Raw genomic sequence first — 22571 nt, 5'->3', positions numbered from 1 at the left:
GCTTTTTACCCACCAAGATAAATGGAGAATTGAGAATTGAAAATCTGTTAGAATACTCCTCTGGGGCTTGTGGAAAATAAACTGGAAAGAGGTGAGAGTGGAAGCAGAGAGGAAGTTAAAAAGTTGTTAAAATAATCCACAAGGGATGTTTCACAGCTTAGAACAGAGCTTCACATTTCATCTCAGCGCTAATGCCTCCAAATGGTGTCTCCAAACCTGCCCTCCATTGGAGGATAGAAGGCAGACCAGGTGCTCACAGAGGGACCCCTGTATACCTTTTCTCCCAGCAACCTGTCCCACGTGCCCTCCCCAGGTCAGGCCAGCCTCCTTGTACTTTTTATTCCTGCATGTTAGTCACTAACAAAATGCCCACTCATCACTGCCTTCTAAAGCTCTAGCTGCCCTGCCAGCTCGCAGGCAGCCCCATCCTACAGGGAGCTTCCCTGATTTCTCTGTCCTCCTCTCTCTCGGAGCTAGCTAACCAGATACGATCAACACTTGAGGTGGCCATCAAACTTGTCACCCAAGTCAGGACTCTTTCAGGAGTGAAAGAGAACACTATGAACAATTATGTTGAGTTGACAGCATAAACAGTGAGATATACACAGTCACTGTACCCAGTGGTGTGAAGATACCCTACTTCTTACAGTCTTTCTGTTTCTAATACTTCCTTCATCTGCACAGTACTTTCCGCTTTACAAAAAACTTCTTCATCATTGTTTCATTGATGCTAACACCAGCCGTGAGAGAGTAGGAGGGCAGGAACTATTTGTTTCACCAAGGTGGCTTTCCTTAGGTCATCCAATGAGCCAGTGGCTAGAACAGCACAGAACCTTCCACCCTACTCTGGGGCCTGCTTTAGTGCTTCATTGTGTTGGAGTTCTCTGGGAGCTGATTTCATCCCTTCGGGTTGGCAGTGGAAGAAAGGATCAAGGCACACATCTTCTTTTCCCTCATCTTCCCTCTACCTAAAGCTAGGGGAATGATAAGGATTGAGAAAGTTGAATCGAGTGGCTAATAAAGAAACTATTGCAATGTGGCAAAATATCAATTAATAAATACAATTGTCATGCAAGTGATAATTATAAATAGTTATCTAGATGGTAGGATTTCAAGTGATTTTTAATTTCCTCCTTATTTTCTGTATTAGCATATACTAGTTATATAATTTTATAAAATGCTATTTTCATTTATTTTTTCCTTTTAAATGAAGAAATAACTATGAGTCTTCAGTGAAAGGGCCAATCTCAGTGGAAAAAACAAAAAACATAGGCTTTTGATCAGGACCTGAGTTGCAATCTTAATTCCACTCTGCGACCTTGAGCAAGTCACATAGTCTCTCAGTCTCAGTTTCCTAACTGGTAGAATAGAGAGATCGCCACCCACCTCACAGAACCGTTGTGAAGAATCCGTAAGATTCAACAAGCAAGAACTCCAGCTAAGGGCCTGGCTTGTGGCAGATTCTCATAAGTGTTCATTGCCTTCATGGGGGAGTTGATGCAGCCTCCCAAGACTTCTGACAAGCATTGCCACCTCCTCTGCTCACAGCTCTGGAACCATCAGGGGATGACTTTGACAGCTGTGCCCCTCAGCCTGCGGGCGGGGCTGCCCAGAGATGTTAGGCCAACTAATGTGGAGAGGCAATCCTGTCAGAATCACTGGGGGTTAGTCATCCTGCCTTCAGGGTTTCTGACAGGATGTTTTGATAAAATAAATCTATTTTAAGTGACTGTAATGAAATACTAACCAGTTTCTGAAGGGCTTTTAAGATGTTTTTAAGAAGTTTCCGATCAAAGGCCTTGGGAAGGCTGACTTCATAGATTAAATATTTAGTACTGAGTCAGTCACTTGAGAGCTAGGCATTCTGACATTACAAGAGGGAGAAAGTACATTCCAGCTGGGGCCATATCCATGTTAAAGACACAGGTGAGGAACTCTGCACCGAGGGGGCTGTCTTCTAGCTCCTCTCGGCTGCAGGGTAGCGGTGACCTCGGAGGCTGTCCAGCTAAGCGTTCAGGGCTGACAGAATTATTCATGCTCTATAGGGACTGGGCAAGCAGCCCCTCAGTGAGCCGTGACAACAGAGATCTGCCTTCCCAGCTGCCACCACTGCTCTCAGCGCCTGTCACTCTGCACACTGCCATTTGGAGTCGGCCAAGTGCCTGATGCCTACAATGTGCTTTGCAGTCCAGCCGGAAGACATTGTCCTCAAGACCACACATGGCTCATAGAGTCCTGGCAGGCAAGGCCCGGTGTGAAGAAGAGATTTGCAAAAGGCCACGCTGCAAGTTAGTGGCACGGCAGGGGCGGCGTCAAGAACTGCTGTGTGACAGTTCTAAGGTCTTTCAGTACATTACATTGTCCGTTCAATGACAAACAGCCACCTGCAGGTGACATAAGAGGAAGAGGAAGAAGCCTAGAATGAGGCATAAGGTAGTGGTTCCTGATATATACCAGATCACAGCCATCTTTGAAAATCTGGTGGAAATTACAAGTCCTCTTCCAGAACAATGCACACACTTATCATGCATATACCACATTTGGCATCCAGTGTTGGGGAATTTGAGCATTCCTTTAAACCCATCCTTGAACCTTGGGTTGCAAAACCTTGGTTTAAGATCATAGCAGACCCGTCAGCTCAGAGTTTCTAACTTTGAGTTTCTTGGATAACTTTTAGAAGTGTGGTATGACACAGTGGAAGCATCGCAGGGTTTGATGCTAGACAAGCCTGGGTTACATCAGTGCTCAGTAACTATGTAATATTAAGAAATTAATATTTCTCTGGACTTCAGTTTCCTATTTTTAACATAGGATAATATTACCTCATGGAGCTATTGGGAGTTTAAGTGGAATAATACATGTAAATCATTTAGAGCACCTGACTCACACTAGGCTATCAATGCATGCAAAGTCCATATCCATCTTTACCCTACCTCGCTCTGCCTCCAGAAAAACCCTAATGGATTTCTCAGCATCCAGTCATCCACTCTGGCCACCTACCATACAACTAAACTTTAGACTCTGAGAGGGCAGAGACCATGTCTGTTTTGCTCACAATTGCTACCTCTGAGTACAGTGACAGGCATATGATAGGTGCTCAATATGTATTGAGTGAATGAATTGAAAGAATGAATGAATGAACCAGATGGATACACAGCAACTTCCAGAGAGGGAGCAGGGACAGTGAATAGAGCAATTATCCTGGGGAAACTGCAAATAATGCTTGTGGCCACAGGTGTTTTGGGCCTCAAAAAAAGGATTTAGGAACCGGGATTCTGACAAGACAATGGAGTAGAAGCTCTGCCTGTTTTGCTCTACTCATTCTTTCATTCCTCTCTACCAATATCAGGTGCCTCATCTTTTCCTACATGGCAAGCTGAGGAGCTACAGTTATACCCAAGCATGACAAGTAAGTAGGAAATCTAGGAGAAGGGACCAGGTGGGACAGTAGGAAGAGGCATAAGTTATTAGTCCCTGCCTGACCCAGCCCCAACTCTGATCTGCAGGTACTGCTGCCTCCACCTGGAAGATCAGCCATGCTGTTTCTGAGCCAGTCCTTATGGCTCAGGGAATACGGAAGCAGCCTTAGTCTCTCCTGCAGGGGGGATCTTGTTGCTAGAACACACACCTGAGGTGAGCCCCAGATCCTGACACACCAACGGAGTTAGAGTCGGCCACAGTGCCTTTCTTGGGATACAAGGTAAGCTTTAACCTAAACCTGGCAAGCCTCCCCTCAGACCCTTATCATCTCTTCTACAGACTGGAGCATGCCTTTAGGCCCCAGACAATGGTAATGGACTGAGGGGAGGAGAAGCACTAGGTCACCACCCACCTGACCTCCAATACCAACTATTGCTTAGAATTTCTTACCGACACGACTGAACCCCTTTAGAAATACACGCAACTTTGCCGGACCTTTCCGGGTACTGAATAGTCTGGATGAACTTAACACATTCCCTAAGATCCCTATTTTGGTGGCTCCACCATTCACCACCTCAAAGAAGTCAGAAACCTACAAGTAGTGCTTGATTTCTCTCTTTCCTTCACTTGTAACATTCAATTAATCACGGGTTCTGTGAATTTTAACTCCTAGATATCTTTTGAATTTATCAACTCTTTTCCATCTTTCTTACCATCATCTTACATGGTCGAGAACTCCCCAACAAAGCTCTTGCCCTCTAATCCCTCCACATAGCAGCCCAAGTGCACTTAATATAAAATAAGTTTGATCTTGTCACTTCCTTGCTTAAACCCCTACATTGACAATCCCGCCACAACCAGAAATAAAACAAAACCAAACTCCAGGCCCTTCCTTCCATTCTAGTCTCTCTGTGTGCCTTGGCCCCTTGCTTGTATATATTCAAAACCCTACCAATGACTCCTCTGTCTCCACAAAAGGGGACTAGGAAGTCTCAGCTGTCCCCGGTTGTAATAGGCTGCCATGGGAGGTAGTGAGCTCCTCATGCCTTAAGGGGTGTCTGTAGAGCCTGGATAGCCACTCACTGAGATGTTGTGGACAAGCTCTGCTCTTGGATGACAGCCTGCTTATATGCCATTCAAGGGCAAATTCTGTCCTAAAGAGACTTCCAGGGGTTTCAGAATAGCACATACATTGGGGATAATAACAACCCCCTCACTACCCTGCCTCCCCTACCCCCAACACACACATTCACATCTGTGTGAGGAGGCCCCATCTCAAGGAAAGCTGTTTCTCCTCTGAGACCAGCCTGACCCACAGCCAGCACAAGTGGGAAGCTGTGCTGGCATGTTTCTTCTTTGGTCAATGTAATCAGTGTAGACATTCCAAGTGAATAATTTAAGCCTCCAAAAATAAATCAACTGGAGCCAAGATTGTCAAATGTGGTTGTCTACCTAGAGCAAAGTAACCAGGTAAATGCCAGATCCCCCTCCGTTCTCCTGTAAATACAGCTTTTTAGGCATTCCTTACTATGCGATAAGAAAGAGACAAAGTCTTAAAGAAAACAAAACAACACTTGGCATTTGTGTAGTTCTTCAGAAATTCAATATGCGGTTAAATTACAGTTACCAACTGAGAAACTAATGTGTGCCAGGCATTATTGCCACTGCTTTATAGACTTGATCTTTTTTTAATCACAGGCTTTTGAGACAAATTACTTAGGTTTAGATCCCAAGTCCCAACTCTACCACTTAATAGCTGTGTGATTTTAGGTAAGTTAATGAATCTCTCTGTACCTCAGTTTCCTAATCTGTAAAATGGACAGAGTAGCAGAATAAACCTCAAAAGGCTGTTGTGAGAATTATACAAGATATATATATATATATATATAGCTAGTACTGTGCGTGCACATATAAGCACTCAATAAATGTTTGCTTTGGTTTACATTATTCCTGAAAAATACCCTGAAAAGTAAGGGTTATTTTTCCAAGTGTGCAGATGAAGAAACAGGCTGAGTATGTGAAATAATTTGTTTAATTTGATAGTGAATTAGTGGTGAAGCTGGGATTCAAACACTGATCCATCTGACTCCAAAACCTCTACATTCTCTTTCCATTTGAGAGAATGGCATGCTGTTGTCACCATCAGGGCTGTTGTTGTCACTATCTTCATCACTAATTGCATAAATAACAATGCCCTCTCACATGGGCATAGCACTTTCTCGTCTTCAAAGAAAACATAGATATATTATCACAAATTACCAACCCTCAGGCCTATAAGTGACTACATGGAACCTCAGCCACACTCTCCATCCCAGGACAGGAGCCATCTCTGCGGTGCCCTTGACAGCTGATCATCTGTCCAAGCTGGGCTTCATCAGTTCTGAGAGGAAATAACCAGAAAGAATCATTCTTAGGTAGAGCAGGGCTGGGCAGGGCAGTGATCCAATTAAATGGGAGGCTGCAGTTTTGAGGAAGATCTCAGAGGTGGAAACACATCTACCATTCTTCCTGACCACAGTCAGGTCCTCAGACTGCACAGAGGGAGGTTCCTTGAGAAGGAGGCCTTCCTAGACCTAAGGAAGGGTGGGCCTGAGGGAAAGGCAGCCAGCTGAGCTTCACCCACTCAGCGGGTGGAGGAAATGAGGAGGAACAGAAGCTCAGAGCAAGAACCAACACCAAGAGAATATGGAGAGTTGTCTCATCTTTGCTTATACCTTCCTCTGCTACTTTGTTTCCCAATTCTGCACCTGCAGGGTGTAACAGAAAACCCTAAAATAGAAGAGGGCCTATAGCCTTGTTTTATGGGGCAAAGATGCGGAGAAGGAAGCTGGAACTGAATCAGCCTCCCCAACCAAGCTAAAGGCAGCAAGCCCAGCAGAACAAGTGTAGGAGCACAGCCACAGAGAAGACAGAGGCAGGCTGGGTCCTGAGGCAAGACAGGAAGGAGGCAAAGTGGAGCCCAGAGGCAACTTTGCCCTGAGAAAGAACCCTGCAGACTCAAGAGGACAAAGTCCTCCTCCACTCCGAGTGAGTGCTTTCATGATCCTATTAGAGCCCACAGTAACACAGAGCAGTCAGTGAAAGGATCCACGCAGGACAGAGAGCAAACATTGTGAAGTCAGACAGACCTGGGTACAAACCCTGGTTTTACCACTCACTAGCTATGTGAGCTCAGGCAAGTGAGTTAACCTGAGCCCTGGTTTCTTCATCTGTGTAAGAAAATAGTTAACAGCAAACTATTGTTAGTCCTGAAGAAGAAATGATTACATGAGAAGGTAAAAACGAGCCTGTATGGGGCGAACATGGTAGATAACATGACTAAAAGGGCTCTTCTTTGTCAAAATGCAAAGCACATGAGACTTCCAATCAGGAAAGCTAGGTCCTACTCCTAGAGACTGTGGACCTCTCCTCTTCTTAGGCCTCAGCTTCCTCAACTGAAAGGTGTTAGAAAACTAACCTCTCAGGGTCTTCCTAGGTCTAAACTTCCAGGACTTCAGCGGCTTACAGTGCAGGCATCATGAATGGGGGAAAGAGACGAAAACTGCCAGCCATCTGTCTCTCCCCAACTCCTATAAAATGGCAGCTTGGACAAGTAATATCAAGACTGGGTAATATTTTGCTGACCTAGTTAGACAAAGTTAGGAAACTTTTAAATATGTATGAATATTATTGAATGAAAAAGAGAAGGCTGATTCAAGTGGCTGCAGTGCATATTAATATCTTATTATTATCCATTTTAATGTAGGAAATATCCTGGAAACTGCCTTTCCTATAAAATACAATTTGGAAAAGAGAATACCTCTATTCTCTTCTCAGCAAATAATTGTCTTTTAATGCCAAACTATGGGAAATATGCCAGAGAAATCAAATGATATTGGAGGATGAAGTTCAATAATTTAGACAAAAGGAATCCAGCATTTAATAAATTAATCTCATCCAAGGTACAATAGAGAAAACAAGGTAGGATTTTTATGATCCTCTTTCTGAAATAATATCTCTTTGGGGAAGGCAAACAAGGAATCTGTACATTTTCAGCAGTTTCTCCTTATAAGAGAGAGATGAGTTAATATATATATTCAACAAAAATTTCTTGAGAACTTACTGTGAACCCAAAAACTCGACAGCCACAACGAGGAATAAAATCCACCTTATTGGATGTATTAGTACTTTATTTCTTTTTATAGCCGAATAATATTCCATTGTAGGCATATACAATATTATTTATCCATTCATCAACAGATGGACATTTAGTAGTTTCTACTTTTTAGCTATTATGAACAATGCTGCTGTGAAGATTCATGTACAAATCTTTGTGTGAACATATGTTTTCGATTCTCTTGTCTATATAACTAGGAGTGAACTTGCTGGGTCATAGGGTACCTCTACGCTTAACATTTTGAGGAACTGCCAGATGTTTTCCAAATCAGCTGTACCATTTTACATTTCCACCGGCAATGTATAACGGCTTCAATTTCCCCACACTCTCCCAACACTTATTGTCTGTCTTCTTTTGGTATAGCCATGCTAGAGGTCAGGTGTGATATCTCACTGTGGTTTCGATTTGCATTTCCTGGATGGCTAAAGAGGTTGAGTATCCTTTTACGTGCTTATTGGCTATTTGCATGTCTTCTGGAGAAATGTTTATTTAGATCCATTGTCCATTCTTAAGTTGGGTTTTCTGTTTTTTTTTTTTGAGTTGTAACAGTTCTTTATACGTTCTTGAGGCAAGCTTCTTTCCAGGTATATGATTTGAAAATATTTTCTCCCCTTCTGCAGCTTGTCCTTTCACTTTCTTGGTGGTATCATTTACAGCACAAATGTTTTTAATTTTGATAAAGTCCAGTTTGTCTTTTGCTGCTTGTGCTTTTTGTGTCATATCTAAGAAGCCATCGCCTAACCCAAGATCCCAAAGATATACTTCTCTGTTTTCTTCTAAGAATTGTATAGTTTTAGCTCTTATAGATAAATGCACATTTAAAGAATGTCTTTTGTCCAAAAGAAAGAAAAATAATGGGGGAACAAGAAAAGGAGGAAGCAGAGGTTGGCAGTGTTAGAGGAAAAGGGCAACAACAGCGTCAGTGGGAAAACACCGAACCACAGGGAAGCCCTGGCAGGTAACCCCTGACTCATTTCCCCACCACCACCCCATCCCCCTACCTCTGGTGACACTCCTACAGAGATAAGCAGAGTCCTGAGAGAAGGTTATTGCAACCTCAGCCATGTTGCCAGGTGAAGGATTCCCCAGAAAGTTCAATAGCTTGCTCTGGGAAGGAGCATAGATTTCAGCCAGGGCCATCAGTCATCTCTCGTCTGAAGTTTCCAATTCCAGCTTCCATGGTGTGAGGTGACTCATAAACATCTTCTTTCCAGGCCCTGTACTTTGTCCCTCCCATGGACTGAGAACATGTCCCATCATATTGTTCCCAAGCCACTACTGGTTGGCACAGTCACCAAAAGTAACACAAAACGAACTTCTTGAAAGTAAGACTGCAGAGTCTGAGTTGATTCTGAGGCCAAAATCATGTTGCACATGGCTTTAAAATTTTACCTTTTTGAGACCTTCTTTAAGTCAAATAAATACAAGGACACCAAAAGTTGTAGCCAGTGATCTATTTTTTAACACTGAAAGAATCTCCCTGAATTCGAATAATAGGATTCTAGGAAAATATCCTGTTCATTTATCAAGTCTCCCTACAGCAGGACATTTTTGTTACAAAATGGATGATAATGATCTACAACTGATTCTGTATTTTTTTTTAAAGATTGGCACCTGAGCTAACAACTGTTGCTGATTTTTTTTTTTTTTGCTTTTTCTCCCCAAATCCCCCCCGTCCATAGTTGTATATTTTCTGTTGTGGGTCCCTCTAGTTGTGGCATGTGGGACGCCGCCTCAGCGTGGCCTGATGAGTGGTACCATGTCCGTGCCCAGGATCCAAACCAGCGAAACCCTGGGCCGTCAAAGCATGCAACTTAACCACTTGACCACGGGGCAGCCCCCTGATTCTATTTTCTTTTCCTTAAGAGTCTTTAAGAAGTTGCCCCATGCCCACCTTTCTGAGGTTCCGACCACTGTCTTCGTAATACCTTTGTCTTTCAGGAGTAGTCAAGAAATAATGTCAGAGCCAGTTGATGGATGATCCTGATTCCTGTTTTCCCCTTCTCTTTTCCTTTCTCTACTGACGGATGATGATTTGCTCCAGGCAGCGATGACCCTCAAGGAGCTCTGAGCAGCAGGATTAGCTCTGGGCACTTATTCTGGGACCCATGATGAGCCACAGCCTTCCCCAAACTGTTTGCCTCGACAGACTCAGGCCTGTTCTCTCTGACCGCCAGGCCTCCTCCTCCACAGCCTTCAGCCAGTCTGCAGCGTGACAGGGAGGCTCATTCAACCTCGTAGATGCCATTCCAGTCTGCACCTCTCCTACATCCCCAATCTACCATCCTCTCACCCACTGAACGTCCTCCAAGACAGAGCTCAAATAGTACCTCACCTCTGCAGTTCTTTCTGATTCCCCAGCTCAGGTTAGGAGCCTCTTCCATGTCCTGACAGTTCGTCTCTCACTTGCCACCAATCACCCACACCTTGGTTTCTTCTGTACTGGTATTCCCACTTATGAGTAGCACAATCTTGGAAAAGCTACTTAACCGCTCTATGCCTCAGTTTCCTCACCTGCAAAATGGGGATAATAGTAGTACCCGCTTCATAAGGTCATTGCAGCTGACTAAATGAGATAATAAAGCACCTAGAATAGTGCTTGGCCTGTAGTAAGCACTCTATAAATGTCAGCCATGTGCATTTTTATATGACAAACTGTATGCCTTCAGGGAGCTTAGAGTCTGGTAAGGGAGATACAGTGTTACAAGTGCATTATATCCAGGTACTTACAAACAATTCAGGAGGCACTTTCACATCTGCTATGTAACATCTACGAGAAAACTTTTGTTATGACAATAACCCTGAAGCTAAACCACACTGCCTAGTTTGCATATGAGGCTTAGAGAGGTTATTGATGTGTCAAAGACATAAGTGGCAGAGCCACCATTCAAATCCCAATATGGCTCCAGCTTTGATGATTTTTCTACTTAATTTAGACTGATAAGGGGTTTCACCAGATACCTATTGAAGGAGATGGGGGTGGGTGCGTGGTTAATATATGAGGAAAGAGAGGCACAGAGAGGTTAAGTAAGTGGCCCAAGATTACACAGTTAATGAGTGGCAGAGTCACATCCTAACCCTTGTAGCCCACACCACTGACTTAGGCATCTAATTTCCCTCTCACTGCCTTGTAGGTGCTCAGTGATGTCTGCAGAAAGAGTAGACGAAGAAGCAAACCCTGCAGAGAAGGGTCTGGGAGTCAGAGGCAGTGGGCTTCAGTGGACAGAGGCCAATCTAGGAATCAGTAGCTGGACTTCTAGCTACAGCTATCCTACTAACTCACTGGGTGACTCAGGAAAGACACCTCCCCTTCCTGGGCCCCAGTGTCTCCAGCTGCAGAAAGAGAAAAGGTTTGCAAACATTGGTAGCAGCTGAGTCCTTTCTTCAAGCTATGTCTATGGGGAAGGCCAGTAAGTAGGGGCTGCTCTGGTGTGTACGGCAGGGAGGACAAGAGAGGCCAGAGCCCTGGCTTCTCAGAAGTCCCTCTTATCCTTCCCTCCTCAGCGGCCCCAAGGTACTGTTGAGAGCCCAGACCCCTCCTTAGGGATACAGGGAGCATGGTTTTGAAACTTTAGAACCAGAGGAACTTAAGATTCTTCTTGGCTTTGACATCCTATGACTCACATAAAAGAAAAGACCTTATGCCCTAAAGTTATATACCTTCTGATTCAACAAAATGGAAATGTAGATTAGAACAAGTAACAGAGTATGACCATACTGAGAGGTACCAAGAAAGAATTTTGGCTGTAACAGCCTGACTTCTCCCACTGCCCCCATACATACCCTAAATACAAAAATATCCTCTAAACCTAAGAACAGAGGAAGATACTGAATGAGTAATCAGAAGAGTGGTAAGTGTTTTAAAGGAGAAATAGAGTATATTATGGATGCATGTGGCAGAGGCTCTCAAACGAGTCTGGGGAACAGTGTTTCAGGGAAGAATTCCATGAGGATGTGATATTTAAATTGGATCCTGAAAGCAGAATAGGAAGAAGCTAGGCAAAGGGACGTGGAGAAAGAACATTCCAGGTGGATGGGCCAGTGTGTTATGCAAGTTAGGGAGAAAATCCACGGCTCAGAGAAAGAACCGTAGGAAGGCCAGAAGGGATACAGTGTAAACAGCAAGGTAAGAGAAATATGAGAGACTGAAGAAGCAGGCAGAGGCCAGATTATGCAGGATCTTACAGATCATATTAAGAATTTGTTATTTCATCTTAAACTACTGAGAGGCCAGGAATCCAACGGTTCAATTTCATGGATACTGAAATCACTCAGTATGGTGGCAGCAGTGTAGTGGAAAAGACAATTATGGACCAAAGTCCTCCACGACTGAGGGAAGTGTCCAAGAAGTCAGCAGATGATAGCAAGGTGTGGCAGGGGGTTACAGAGACTGATCGCATAAGGCTCAAAACATGTCTTTCTATATGATGTCCTTTCCATAAAAGGGAGAGGAAAGAATGGTCTGAAAGTAGCAGTCTGTTAGCAAGAAGTATGCCATCTGCCAGCCTAGCTGGGTGCTGTTCACTGAAGAGGTGACTCTGTCTCTTGGTCAGGAACCACAGGATCAGTGGTGGGTGTGGGGAAGACAAGGCTAGGAGGAAGGCTGGGACCTTCTGGCAGCCACTGTAATGCTGACACAGCTATGTGAGCAGAATAGAGAGGGAGCCTGGAGGCCTGTTCACCTCACATCTTGGACCTCCTGGCTAAAGAGGCTGTTGTAATTTCTTGAGAGACGCTGATAGTTTGAACTAGGGCACTGGCAGCAGAGCTAAGGAAGGGATAGATTCTAAGGATATTGAGTTGTAGCCTTGATCACACTTGGTGACAGATAGTATGTGAGGAGTGAATAAAAAGAAGTTAAATAGGACAGGTTTCTGGCACGGGCAACTGGAGTGATGGTGATATATTCACTGAACTAGGAAACTCGGGTTTGAAGCACATATGTGGTAGTCTGGGTTTGCCTCTGCAGTTTGAGGTAAATCAGACACGTGCCTCCTTGTTCTGGCAGAGGGAGAACCCAGGGTCACAATTCCCAGCATTCCTTCTTCAGGCCCTTGTTCAAACAGGGCTGAGCCTCGGAATAAATGGGCCACCTGCATCAGTAGGGTAAGTTGGAAGCCCCTCAGCCAGATGCTGAGAAGACGTATCTGCCTCCAACTAATTTGGACTCCTTTTGGAGGGAATAGAAAGCTCTGCCAAGAGAGTGGTGACTAGTGAAGTGGCCCGCTGGAAGGGAGCCAAACCCACTAAGCTTGTTTAATTTAGAGTGTCTGATCAGGACAAGGTTTGCAGATGGGGGTCCGTAGAACTCTCCTGAGAGGTGGATTAGGGCCTGATAATTGAGATTACTAACTTCTAACAATTACGCAATTTAAAACTCAGCCAAAAAGATGTAATTATTTTTCATACATTTGTTTGGTCATATTGCCAGCTGCAACTCCATGATGTTTTAATTCAAAGGGGAAGAGAAAACAGAAGGGGACTACCTTATTTTGAAGTTACCATGCTGGTCAGAATGGTGCTGGCCCTCTCTAGCCTCTTTTCTGTGGTATTGCCCTCTGTTTCCTGCCCACAAGGTTACTGGTTCCCTCTGGCTCCTCTCTGAGAATCCTAGTTTCTCCACACAAAGAATGTAGCAGAAGCTTCCAGGTGCCATATCTTAAATTCGTGCATATCTCCTCATATTTGTCCATTCTGCTCCTCTTCCTGCTTACTCCAGCTTTCTGGCTTTCTCTGATTGTACCATGTTCTCTGTCTTCATTTGCGCTTCAAGATTTAGCTTCCTTTTTTATTTTTTGGACTCCTATATTCTTAGTTTGGTTTGGATTTTGACAATATTTTAAGATAAAGCTTTCAGAATCTTCCCTCTACCACTCGACCATTCTCACTGTGACTTTGCTGATCTGGGAGCCAAAAGACTACTGAGCTGTGCCTATCTCAGGAGAAGGGGTTGGAGTCCCAGTGGGGGTCCCTATTGCTGAGGGTCCTCATTGCAGAGCCCCACCTAGCCCTCCCCTTCCCCATGAAACACTCCCTTTTGTAAATTGGGCCCTTTGCCATCTGGTTCTCCCTTGCTTATCGTGGATTTAAACCAATCTTTAGGTAAAACTTTACATATGATCCTTACGGACAGGATGGAGAAATGGAAGCAGAGACTACACCTTGTTTATTTCCAGATCTCTCATAGTCTGTAGTACATAAGACATACTAAATTAAATTGAGCTAAGTTGAATTTAATTGAATTGACTTAGAAGAAGGTAAAACCTTGTTTGCTTAGGTGACTTATGGTAGCAGGGTTAGTAGCATAATCAAACCCAGGGATTGATATAGAATTGATATAAAAATGTCAATCTAGGATTTCCAGAAAAGCCTCTGGTAGTATTCATGGATCAGACACTCTAAATTAAACAAGCTTAGTGGGTTTGGCTCCCTTCCAACAGGGCACTTTACAAGTCACCACTCTCTTGGCATAGTTTTTGCTATTTCCTCCAAAAAGAGTAATATGCATGGTCTTATCCCATTAAACACTTGTATCCTTGACTTAAATTAATACTTAAAAAGTATATACTTTAAAAATTCTGAGTGAAGTCACTAACACTGAAGATAAGAGAATCCAAGAATCAAAACGGTCACAGTAGGCTAGAACAAAGGACTAAGACCAACAAGTTGAAACTTAACAGGGTAAGTGTAAGGGCTCACATTTATACTTCTAAAATCTACTATAGGTTAATATGGTGTCCAGGATTGATCCTGAGACAGAAAAAGGACATCAGTGGAAAAACTGATAAAATATGAATATAGTTCTGTAGTTTAGCTAATAGTATATTACTATTATAATGTTAATAGCACAATGTTAATTTTTTAGTTTTGACAAATGCTCCATGGTTGTCTAAGATTTAACACTAGAGGAAACTGGGTGAAGAGTATATGGAAACTGTCTACATTATCTTTTCATCTTTTCTATAAGCCTAAAATTATTCCAAAGTAAAAGGTTCATTTAAAAAAATCAGAGAAATAAAAATAGCTTTATTTAAAGAAGAACAACAAAAATCTACTATGGGGAGGGCTTGCTGCTAAAAGAAGCTAATGTAAATTCCAGCTGCATTTCTAGAGATCTAGCATCCAGAGCAAGGGTGGCAATAGTCCTATTCTGCTGTGAGATGCTTAGATCACCTGTGGAGTTTTACATTCACTTCTGGCATCTTAAGAAGAAAATTAACAACCTAGATCATGTCCAGAGAACAACAAAGAAGGCACAGGGTTTAGAAACTATGGAATATGAAGAAATGTAGAACTACCAGGGGGGAGACGGGGAAGGGAGGGATTAGCTTGGAGAAGGGAAGACTCATGATGGGGGTGGGGTCACTGTCTTGATATCTTTGCAGGCCTGTCCATGGTCATTGGGATGAGACTTTGGCTACCTCAAGAGGTATGTGAGCAGAGACTGAAAAGTCACATTTCTAGACTCTTAAGAGAAGATGCTGGTCTATACAGCTGAGGTCCTTGCCCATAGGAGATGCCTAAGATATTTGCTAAATTTGAATGTGACTCCTATAGTCTTTGCCAACTCTAAAGATTGGGTGAGGTGTTAAGATCAGAAAGACTAGCTTTTCTAGGTACTTCTATGACATTCTCATTACTATACATGGTGTCCTGGTGGTAAAATTTTCCTCCTGGTGCTCTTGGCTAACAAATATCTCTGCCTGCAGGAAGGAAAGCCAACTGCACAGACAGGCAGGAGCTACCCTGACTTCTAGCCAGGAAGATCAGCTGTCATGAGCAGGAACAGCCTGGAAATGTAAGAGTTAGGTAATACAATGATCCTGTTCCCTCCTGCATGGCTCCTGCCTGGTTCACTGCCCTCAGGATAGAGACTATATTCTTTAGCTTGGTAATCAAGGTTCTCCTGACCTGGCCTCTACCAACCCTCCTTCTTTCCCCATCACCACTACTCTGGTCCTTCTTAGGCTGACCCTGTGCCCTTGTAATTTGGAACCACACAAAATTGTCAGGACTCGCAATGCGTCTCAGCCTCTGTATCCACTTTGTGATACTCAAATCAAGATGCCTCCTTCCTTAAGACTCCATTTCCTCCCTTGTGCCCCTTCTCTGCCTACTTATTCTTTTATATTAGGTCTCTTACCACCATTGCCATTATTAGTTTTTACATCTGTCTCACCTACTGTATTGTGTACCTCTTCTCCCCTCACACTCAGGGGGAGAGTGTGGGTCTTTTTCTTTCTTTCTTTTTTTTTTTTGGTGAGGAAGATTCACCATGAGCTAACATCTATTGCCAATCCTCCTCTTTTTTTTTCTTTTTGTGCTTGAGGAAGATTAGCCCTGAGCTAACATCTGTGTCAATTTTCCTCTACTTTGTATGTGGGATGCCTCCACAGCATAGCTGCTGAGTGGAGTAGGTCCATACCTGGGATCTGAAACCATGAACCCAGGCTGCGGAAGAAAGTGCATGGAACCCTAACCACTCAGCCACAGGGCTGGCCCTGCAAAAGTGTGTTTTGTACTAATCTTTCCATCTCTAGCACCCAATACAGAGCTGAATAGGCAGAAGGTGCTCAACAGATATTTGTAGCATTGAAGAATGGCTTTGTAAGAATTTAATAAATGACCATATACGTGAATAGAATATTTCCCCACCTAGGACTGGTTTAGAATCCATTCTCTGGAGTCCACAAAGGCATGATATAGACAAATTACTTAATCTCATTGTATCTGCTTTTAAATATGCAAATATGAGAAGATAATACTTATATATCTCAGAGCTTCAATACCTCCTTCTAAGTGAAGCCTTCACCCCAAAACTCATCCCCTTTCCTCATTTAATTTCTCCAATATTGTCTGTCTTTTCCACTAGAAGGTAAGCCCATGAAGGCATGGATTCCACTTTTCACTGCCATGTCTCCAGAGCCTAGATGGTGCTGGTTACATTTGAGACATTCAATAATAGTAATAGCCATATAATAGTGGTGTTGTGAGGATTGAGTGACATAATGTATATAAAGTTCATAGCATTGGGCCTGGCACATGATAAACACTCAATAACTACTGTTATAACGTAGAGGGCAGATTAAGAGGCAACATTACAACATGCTGATTTGTGACTCAAAAAGAACATATAATCAAGAAGTCAAGAACACTTGAACTATAATTTACGTTGGGGTTAGAAGAGATGCTTAAAATAATCTAATCTGACTTTCGCAGGCCCATAGAGGAGAAGAGCTTTTCCCAAGGTCATAAAGGTCGTAATGATTTTCTAGTGATTTTTTAGTGATGATTCCCTAAACTATATTATCAAATTATTGTTTTTGTTAGACACTTCCTTTTGGCAAGTATCCCTAAGTATGCAAATGGCTCTCTCCATCTAATTCTTTCAAAACACATACATACACACACAGAGTTGTGTGTTCATCTAATTAATCCAATGACATATTAAAATAACACTAGGTTATACTGTATCTGACAATACAAGGGCTATATGATTTAAAACTAATATATGACATTTGAAAATAATACCATATTTCATTGTATCTAACAGTACAAGGGCTACATGATTTAAAAACTAATGTTTGTCAGTTAAATCTACTTCTGGCTATGTTGGAATGAGGATATTGGTAAACCCTATCCCCCTAAAATAAATATACAGTTGGAAAAAATTGACACAACCAACCATTTCACTTGTGCTGGAACAACTGGATATCCACATGACAAAAACGAAATTAGGCCCTTACCTAATGTTATACCTAAAAAATTAATTCAAAATGGATCATAGGCTTACATGTAAGCCAAAGCTATAAAAAGGTCAGGAGAAAATCTTTGTGGCCTGCTGTTGGCCAAAGCACTCTTAGATACAACACCAAAAGCATGACCCATTAGAGAAAAAATTGATAAATTGGACTTCAACATTAAAATTTTGTTCTTCAAAAGACACAGTTAAAATAAAGAATGAAAGGCATAGATTGGGAAGAAATATTTGCAAAGCATATATCCGACAAAAGAGTTGCATCCAGAATATATAAAGAACTCTCAAAACTCATTATAATCCAAATAACCCAATTTTTAAAAGTGGGCAAAAGATTCAAACTGACCCTTCACCAAACGAGATCTATGAATGGCAAATAAGCACATGATAAGATAATCAACATAATTAGTCATTAGAGCAATACAAATTAAAACCACAACGAGATACCCTACACACCCCCTAAAATGGCTACAATAAAAAGTATAGACAATTCCAAGTCTTAGCAAGCAGGTGGAGAAACTATAACCCTCTCTCCTATATTGCTGGAAGGAATGTAAAATGGCACTACCAATTTGGAACACAGTTTGACAGTTTTTTTTTAAAAGTTGAACATAAACTTACTATGTGACACAACAATTCCACTCCTAGAAATCTACCCAAGAGAAATGCAATCACATGTCCACTCAAAGGAACATACATTAACATTTGTAACAGCATTGTTTGTAACAGTCCCAAACTGGAAACAATTCAAATGTCCATCAACTGGACAACAAGTAGACAAAATGTTGTATATCTTTTCAATAGAATATTATTCAGCACTAAAAATGAACGAACTACTAGTACATGCTACAACACGGATGAACCTCAAAATTAGAACGCTAAGTGAAAGATGCTGGATGCAGAAGACGACTATATAGTACATCATTTCATTTGCAAAAATGTTCAGAAATGGCAAAATATAGTGTCAGATTGCAGATCAGTAGTTGCCTAGGGCTTACATGGAAGTGGGGATTAAGAGGGAAACTTTTTGGGACAATAGAAACATTCTAAAATCGGATTGTGGTGATAGTTGTAAAATTCTAAAAAATTTACTAAAACTCATAGAATCATACTGTTACAATTGGTGAATTTTATAGTATATAAATTATACCTCAATAAAGCTGTTAAAACAACAAGAAAAAAAAGATCTTTCCCATGATGTATTTATCTTAAATGTCAGATTGCAGCTTTGATGCATACACAAAGAGATTTTGTTTGGTGGGGTTAGAAGGGGCCACTGGTGAGTAACAAAATAAAATGCCACTTTGGATGATATAAATTAGGAGCAGTTGCAGCTATGCCCATGGTGATTAATAGTTCCAGCACTAAAAATTCAAAATCTTGCTTCCTGCCTGCTCTCCCTAAGATCTGGATGTTGGCATGTTTAGCCTTCCCACTTGTAATTATCCTCCCTCAAAATTGGAATAAGGATTAACTAATTATAGTGGTGCATTCAGACACGAGCCATATCAAACGCCTTGGTAACCAAGAATTGTCCTGTCTGCAAAAGTAAGCCAGAAACCCTTACAGTCTCTGGTATCTGCTTCAAGGCCCAGAATAGGGAGATTGAGCCAACCCACAGAGCTTCCCTAACCTAGTTTAGCCAGCACAAGTACACCCTGCACTTCCATTAAGTTTGCTTTCTTAAGATGCTGCTTTGGATAAGGTAATCCCTTTCTCAAAAATCGACTGTGGGTCTCAGTAGGTCCAATATAGAAAGCAGCAGTAGGTCCATCAATGGGCCAGGATGTGGTATTAGAAGCCATGGGTTTAAATATTGACCCTAACATGAACTAAAATTGTGGCTTTAGCAAAGTAACTTAACACTTTATCCTCCAAACTGGGATAATTCTGTCTACTCCATAAAACTGTTGTGAGAAATAAGCAAGATAGGATATATAAAGTGCTTGACCCAGTGTCCATGTGTCAAATCTGAACAAAGGATATCACCACAATTCTTTAATATAACAATCAAGGCTTTCCATAGTTCAGCCCCAGTCCTCCTATCTTAACCTTCAAGTAGGAAGATTCCCTATTCTAATCAAACAGACTTCTAACCAACTACTCACTAGTCAGGCTATTTACCACTCTCTGGACTACCTTTTCCCCAGCTCTGTATTCAGTAATCCTACCCATCTTTCAATACTCAGCTTAAAGCTCATCTTTCCCATGATGTTTAGTCTGACCATTAACTCTTTAAACAACTCATGAGATCCTTAATTATATACTTTTAAAAATATGGTATCTGTTTGAACACGTCTTATTTCCTCTAGTATAGACTACATTTCTGGAAGTACACCAAGACTTGTATACCTGTTATATATCACCACAATGCCTCTCATAGAGTCTGAAGTAGGACAACGGTCTCAAATTATTTTTTTTCTAACTGAGGAATTCCTCAAAGAATAATTTGATAAACCCTATTCAAGTCCAACTTTTGCATTTAATAGATGAAAAGCCTGCCCCCAGAAAGGGGAAGTAACATTCAAGGTCATATGAGTAGTTTGGTGTTATAGCTGAAAGCAGAATTCTGGCTTCCTGTGGCAGATCCCAGGCTGTCTTTCAATATCAATTTTCTTCCCTATCTATAGGGATACCAAGTTTTAGCTGAAAACATGGTCACCTAGAATGAAGACTTCATTTCCCATCCTTCCTTTAGTTGTGTGGATATGAGTTCTATTAAATGGGATAAAAGTGGAAGGGCCATACAACTGCATCTTCTTCTTTCTCCCCCTACTTCCTTCATTCTGCTGCCCAGAACATGGAGGTGATGGTAGAATTCCACATTAGATCATGAGATTGAGGGACACGTCCCATGGAAGGCAGAGCAGAAAGCTGAAAGAACCTGACTTTCTAGGCTTTCAAAGAGCAGAGCCACAATATCAGCTCTGGATTGCCTACATCTAAACATTTATATGGGAGAGAAATAAACTTCTATGCTCTTTAAATTGCTACTATTCTATATATCAGTTATTGGCAGCTTAACTTATCTTATTCTCTCTCCTATCAGCTTTCTGATGCTCTTAGCTCTTCACATTGTCCCCAGACATATATCTTCATTCATTCATTCATTCATTAAATCATTCACTCAAGAGCCATTCAGTGTACACCTACATTCTGCCTGGCATAAATCTAAGATGGGCTGGGATGGACACAGAAATGAAATGTACAGATCTTGCCCTTAAAAGTCATGGGTATTGAATAAACTTCTCACTGTCTTAATTCATATCACGAATCACATGTCTGGCAAACATTAATCTCAGAATTTCTGACAGTCCCATCTCAAATAATTTCACTGTTTCCAGTAGTATATTGTTGATCAGACCATGTGTGCTTAATATGTTTGATTGCCTCTCAATACACAGTCTCTGCCTTTTTCCACCCTTTTCTTTGCCCAAGGAAGCTTACATGTATGGATTACATCAATGGGCTCTCTTGCCCTCTGATTCCTGGTTACGTTTGTCAAAGAGACCCCTAGCAGGAGATCAGAAGAAAGTAAGACAATGAGCTCTTTGTATTTCTTTTTCTCAGCTCCCTCCCTGTCGGTTCATCTCAGGGTAATTTTATTCCTCAACTGAAGGTCACTGTTCCACTCAAGGTGGCCCACTACATGACTCTACTATTGGGTTCTGGTAACCATTCCTTCCCTCCAGCCCTGTTGAGCTGTTACTGGCCCCAGGGATCTGCACTATTCCCAGTGGTTTCCCTATACACTGCCCACGCCTTGTAAATAGCCCTTCTATTAAGCTCTCTTCAAATTATCCTAACGTGAGACTGCCATCTGTTTCCTGCTAGCATGCTGACTGATGCACCATGTGTCCCAATTTTCACTTCAAAATATATAGGCACCAGATACAGATGGCACCCACCATAAGCACTATTAGGAAGGGGGTTAGAGTAGAGGGAAAATATTTAGCAAAATATTAGTGCACAGAGAATCCCAGATTATAAGCATATCATCATGACCACCAGCTTTTGAGACCACATTTGACCCTCAGGTACCTAAGCCATACACAAGCTCTTTTCATTTCTCTCTTTTTTGGGGTATCCCAGACCAGACTTTATGTCTCTTAAATAGTCTAGTCTTGAAAGCTTTTATTTAGAAGTGGGGCTCACTTTTAAGTGGAACCCACAGTCACTAAGCAGAGCCCATTTTTCCACCAACACATTTCAGAATCTCAAGTATAGTATTTTCTCCCACTTCTACCAGTATCCTCACTTAGGATCTATAAAGTGCTCAATATGCCTATTTTAGAGGCACAAACCACGCTTCTTGAAGAGTCAAACATAAAAATCAAATGATCACCTGCTTATTCTTTACTAGCAACTGAAGTATTGCTGACCACAGAAAACAAAACCTATGCATCCAATATGAAGAATAATTTCAGATCGTGGGTTGGGCAGTGGAGGGAAAGAGTAAAAGAGAGAAGGAAGGTGTGGTAGGCAGAAGAATGCAGCCCCCCTCCCAAAATGTCCAAGTCCTAATCACTGGAACCTGTGAACATGTTACCTTACATGACAAAAGGGACTTTACAGATATGATTAAAGATCTTGAGGTGGAGAATTATCTGAGTGAGCCCAACATAATCCCAGGAGTCCTTATAAGTGAAAGAGGGAGGCAGGAGATTCAGTGTCAGGGTAATGCAGCATGAGAAAGACTTGACCAGCCATTGCTGGCTTTGAAGATGGAAGAGAAGCAGAGGCTAAGGTGTGTAAGTAGCCTCTCGGAGCTGGAAAAGACAGGGAAATGAGTTCTCCTCTAAAACCTCCAGGAGGAATGCAGACCTACTGTTACCTTGATTTTAGCCAAGAGAGACCCATTTCGGACTTCTCCCAAACTGTAAGACAATAAATTTGTGTTGTTTTAAACCAGCAAGTTCACGGCAATTTCTTATGTCAGCAATAGGAAACTAACACAGAATGTAAGACTGAAATCTCTGGATTCAGAGAACTAAACCTGTGGCAAGGAAGAAGGGTTGAGAACTGATGGATGGCAGAGCCAGAACACATTGTGAGCAACACAACCAAACTGCACACCACTTGCTAACCTGCACTGTAGGCAAGTTGGATTCACTGAAAAACAAATTCATTCTTCATATCAGAGGTTCACACTCACAAAATGCTTTCATGCCTTTTATAACACACAGTAGAAGCCTCTGTCTTTTCTCTTAGAGTTTCTGGGATTCACCAGAACTTTTG

The 22571-nt window shown here is 42.0% G+C and overlaps 1 protein-coding gene across 4 annotated transcripts in view; it reads right to left on the bottom strand.

The window, feature by feature from the left end:
• Positions 1 to 22571, bottom strand: part of AGBL4 (AGBL carboxypeptidase 4) — a 1241053-nt gene that overhangs the window by 496309 nt on the left and 722173 nt on the right. The window lies entirely within an intron of this gene.

This window comes from Equus quagga, chromosome 5, assembly GCF_021613505.1.
Source record: "Equus quagga isolate Etosha38 chromosome 5, UCLA_HA_Equagga_1.0, whole genome shotgun sequence".
NCBI classification, from domain to species: Eukaryota; Metazoa; Chordata; class Mammalia; order Perissodactyla; family Equidae; genus Equus; species Equus quagga.
Note: the sequence above shows the minus strand (reverse complement) of the source record. Positions and strands in the feature narration are given on the sequence as shown.